This window comes from Rhinichthys klamathensis, unplaced genomic scaffold (genome assembly GCF_029890125.1).
Source record: "Rhinichthys klamathensis goyatoka isolate OS25496 unplaced genomic scaffold, OSU_Roscu_1.1 h1tg000717l_1, whole genome shotgun sequence".
Lineage (NCBI taxonomy): Eukaryota > Metazoa > Chordata > Actinopteri > Cypriniformes > Leuciscidae > Rhinichthys > Rhinichthys klamathensis.
Window position 1 is genome coordinate 207,501 of NW_026607132.1, and position 5,000 is coordinate 212,500.

Genomic DNA, 5,000 nt, shown 5'->3' on the forward strand with positions numbered 1-5,000 from the left:
TGACCTCGAGTTATCTCCGCGTTTCCTTCGGGATGACCTCGAGTTATCTCCGCGTTTCCTTCGGGATGACCTCGAGTTATCTCCGCGTTTCCTTCGGGATGACCTCGAGTTATCTCCGCGTTTCCTTCGGGATGACCTCGAGGTCTCTCCGCGAATCCTTCGGGATGACCTCGAGTTATCTCCGCGTTTCCTTCGGGATGACCTCGAGTTATCTCCGCGTTTCCTTCGGGCTGACCTCGAGTTATCTCTGCGTTTCCTTCGGGCTGACCTCGAGTTATCTCTGCGTTTCCTTCGGGCTGACCTCGAGGTATCTCTGCGTTTCCTTCGGGATGACCTCGAGTTATCTCCGCGTTTCCTTCGGGATGACCTCGAGTTATCTCTGCGTTTCCTTCGGGATGACCTCGAGTTATCTCCGCGTGGGATGACCTCGAGTTATCTCCGCGTTTCCTTCGGGATGACCTCGAGTTATCTCCGCGTTTCCTTCGGGCTGACCTCGAGTTATCTCCGCGTTTCCTTCGGGATGACCTCGAGTTATCTCCGCGTTTCCTTCGGGATGACCTCGAGTTATCTCTGCGTTTTCTTCGGGCTGACCTCGAGTTATCTCCGCGTTTCCTTCGGGATGACCTCGAGATATATCTCCGCGTTTCCTTCGGGATGACCTCGAGTTATCTCCGCGTTTCCTTCGGGATGACCTCGAGTTATCTCCGCGTTTCCTTCGGGATGACCTCGAGTTATCTCCGCGTTTCCTTCGGGCTGACCTCGAGTTATCTCCGCGTTTCCTTCGGGATGACCTCGAGTTATCTCCGCGTTTCCTTTAGGATGACCTCGAATTATCTCTGCGTTTCCTTCGGGATGACCTCGAGTTATCTCCGCGTTTCCTTCGGGATGACCTCGAGTTATCTCCGCGTTTCCTTCGGGATGACCTCGAGTTATCTCCGCGTTTCCTTCGGGCTGACCTCGAGTTATCTCTGCGTTTCCTTCGGGATGACCTCGAGTTATCTCCGCGTTTCCTTCAGGATGACCTCGAGTTATCTCCGCGTTTCCTTCGGGATGACCTCGAGTTATCTCCGCGTTTCCTTCGGGCTGACCTCGAGTTATCTCCGCGTTTCCTTCGGGATGACCTCGAGTTATCTCCGCGTTTCCTTCGGGCTGACCTCGAGTTATCTCCGCGTTTCCTTCGGGATGACCTCGAGTTATCTCCGCGTTTCCCTCGGGATGACCTCGAGTTATCTCCGCGTTTCCTTCGGGATGACCTCGAGTTATCTCCGCGTTTCCTTCGGGATGACCTCGAGTTATCTCTGCGTTTCCTTCGGGCTGACCTCGAGTTATCTCCGCGTTTCCTTCGGGCTGACCTCGAGTTATCTCTGCGTTTCCGCGTTTCCTTCGGGCTGACCTCGAGTTATCTCCGCGTTTCCTTCGGGATGACCTCGAGTTATCTCCGCGTTTCCTTCGGGATGACCTCGAGTTATCTCCGCGTTTCCTTCGGGATGACCTCGAGTTATCTCCGCGTTTCCTTCGGGATGACCTCGAGTTATCTCCGCGTTTCCTTCGGGATGACCTCGAGTTATCTCCGCGTTTCCTTCGGGATGACCTCGAGTTATCTCCGCGTTTCCTTCGGGATGACCTCGAGTTATCTCCGCGTTTCCTTCGGGATGACCTCGAGTTATCTCCGCGTTTCCTTCGGGCTGACCTCGAGTTATCTCTGCGTTTCCTTCGGGCTGACCTCGAGTTATCTCTGCGTTTCCTTCGGGCTGACCTCGAGTTATCTCTGCGTTTCCTTCGGGATGACCTCGAGTTATCTCCGCGTTTCCTTCGGGATGACCTCGAGTTATCTCTGCGTTTCCTTCGGGATGACCTCGAGTTATCTCCGCGTGGGATGACCTCGAGTTATCTCCGCGTTTCCTTCGGGATGACCTCGAGTTATCTCCGCGTTTCCTTCGGGATGACCTCGAGTTATCTCCGCGTTTCCTTCGGGATGACCTCGAGTTATCTCCGCGTTTCCTTCGGGATGACCTCGAGTTATCTCCGCGTTTCCTTCGGGATGACCTCGAGTTATCTCCGCGTTTCCTTCGGGATGACCTCAAGTTATCTCCGCGTTTCCTTCGGGCTGACCTCGAGTTATCTCTGCGTTTCCTTCGGGCTGACCTCGAGTTATCTCTGCGTTTCCTTCGGGCTGACCTCGAGTTATCTCTGCGTTTCCTTCGGGCTGACCTCGAGTTATCTCTGCGTTTCCTTCGGGATGACCTCGAGTTATCTCTGCGTTTCCTTCGGGATGACCTCGAGTTATCTCCGCGTGGGATGACCTCGAGTTATCTCCGCGTTTCCTTCGGGATGACCTCGAGTTATCTCCGCGTTTCCTTCGGGCTGACCTCGAGTTTTCTCCGCGTTTCCTTCGGGATGACCTCGAGTTATCTCCGCGTTTCCTTCGGGATGACCTCGAGTTATCTCTGCGTTTTCTTCGGGCTGACCTCGAGTTATCTCCGCGTTTCCTTCGGGATGACCTCGAGTTATCTCCGCGTTTCCTTCGGGATGACCTCGAGTTATCTCCGCGTTTCCTTCGGGATGACCTCGAGTTATCTCCGCGTTTCCTTCGGGATGACCTCGAGTTATCTCCGCGTTTCCTTCGGGCTGACCTCGAGTTATCTCTGCGTTTCCTTCGGGATGACCTCGAGTTATCTCCGCGTTTCCTTTAGGATGACCTCGAGTTATCTCCGCGTTTCCTTCGGGATGACCTCGAGTTATCTCCGCGTTTCCTTCGGGATGACCTCGAGTTATCTCCGCGTTTCCTTCGGGCTGACCTCGAGTTATCTCTGCGTTTCCTTCGGGATGACCTCGAGTTATCTCCGCGTTTCCTTCAGGATGACCTCGAGTTATCTCCGCGTTTCCTTCAGGATGACCTCGAGTTATCTCCGCGTTTCCTTCGGGATGACCTCGAGTTATCTCCGCGTTTCCTTCAGGATGACCTCGAGTTATCTCCGCGTTTCCTTCGGGATGACCTCGAGTTATCTCTGCGTTTCCTTCGGGATGACCTCGAGTTATCTCCGCGTTTCCTTCGGGATGACCTCGAGTTATCTCCGCGTTTCCTTCGGGATGACCTCGAGTTATCTCTGCGTTTCCTTCGGGATGACCTCGAGTTATCTCCGCGTTTCCTTCGGGATGACCTCGAGTTATCTCCGCGTTTCCTTCAGGATGACCTCGAGTTATCTCCGCGTTTCCTTCGGGATGACCTCGAGTTATCTCCGCGTTTCCTTCGGGATGACCTCGAGTTATCTCTGCGTTTCCTTCGGGATGACCTCGAGTTATCTCTGCGTTTCCTTCGGGATGACCTCGAGTTATCTCCGCGTTTCCTTCGGGATGACCTCGAGTTATCTCCGCGTTTCCTTCGGGCTGACCTCGAGTTATCTCCGCGTTTCCTTCGGGATGACCTCGAGTTATCTCCGCGTTTCCTTCGGGCTGACCTCGAGTTATCTCCGCGTTTCCTTCGGGCTGACCTCGAGTTATCTCCGCGTTTCCTTCGGGATGACCTCGAGTTATCTCCGCGTTTCCTTCGGGCTGACCTCGAGTTATCTCCGCGTTTCCTTCGGGATGACCTCGAGTTATCTCCGCGTTTCCCTCGGGATGACCTCGAGTTATCTCCGCGTTTCCTTCGGGATGACCTCGAGTTATCTCCGCGTTTCCTTCGGGATGACCTCGAGTTATCTCTGCGTTTCCTTCGGGCTGACCTCGAGTTATCTCCGCGTTTCCTTCGGGCTGACCTCGAGTTATCTCTGCGTTTCCGCGTTTCCTTCGGGCTGACCTCGAGTTATCTCTGCGTTTCCTTCAGGATGACCTCGAGTTCTCTCCGCGTTTCCTTCGGGATGACCTCGAGTTATCTCCGCGTTTCCTTCGGGCTGACCTCGAGTTATCTCCGCGTTTCCTTCGGGCTGACCTCGAGTTATCTCCGCGTTTCCTTCAGGATGACCTCGAGTTATCTCCGCGTTTCCTTCGGGATGACCTCGAGTTATCTCCGCGTTTCCTTCGGGATGACCTCGAGTTATCTCCGCGTTTCCTTCGGGATGACCTCGAGTTATCTCCGCGTTTCCTTCGGGATGACCTCGAGTTATCTCCGCGTTTCCTTCGGGATGACCTCGAGTTATCTCTGCGTTTCCTTCGGGATGACCTCGAGTTATCTCTGCGTTTCCTTCGGGATGACCTCGAGTTATCTCTGCGTTTCCTTCGGGATGACCTCGAGTTATCTCTGCGTTTCCTTCGGGATGACCTCGAGTTATCTCTGCGTTTCCTTTAGGATGACCTCGAGTTATCTCCGCGTTTCCTTCGGGATGACTTCGAGTTATCTCTGCGTTTCCTTCGGGATGACCTTGAGTTATCTCCGCGTTTCCTTTAGGATGACCTCGAGTTATCTCTGCGTTTCCTTCGGGATGACCTCGAGTTATCTCTGCGTTTCCTTCGGGATGACCTCGAGTTATCTCTGCGTTTCCTTCGGGATGACCTCGAGTTATCTCTGCGTTTCCTTCGGGATGACCTCGAGTTATCTCTGCATTTCCTTCGGGATGACCTCGAGTTATCTCCGCGTTTCCTTCAGGATGACCTCGAGTTATCTCTGCGTTTCCTTCGGGATGACCTCGAGTTATCTCTGCGTTTCCTTCAGGATGACCTCGAGTTATCTCTGCGTTTCCTTCGGGATGACCTCGAGTTATCTCCGCGTTTCCTTCGGGATGACCTCGAGTTATCTCTGCGTTTCCTTCGGGATGACCTCGAGTTATCTCTGCGTTTCCTTCGGGATGACCTCGAGTTATCTCCGCGTTTCCATCAGGATGACCTCGAGTTATCTCCGCGTTTCCTTCGGGATGACCTCGAGTTATCTCCGCGTTTCCTTCAGGACGACCTCGAGTTATCTCCGCGTTTCCTTCAGGATGACCTCGAGTTATCTCCGCGTTTCCTTCAGGACGACCTCGAGTTATCTCCGCGTTTCCTTCAGGATGACCTCGAGTTATCTCCGC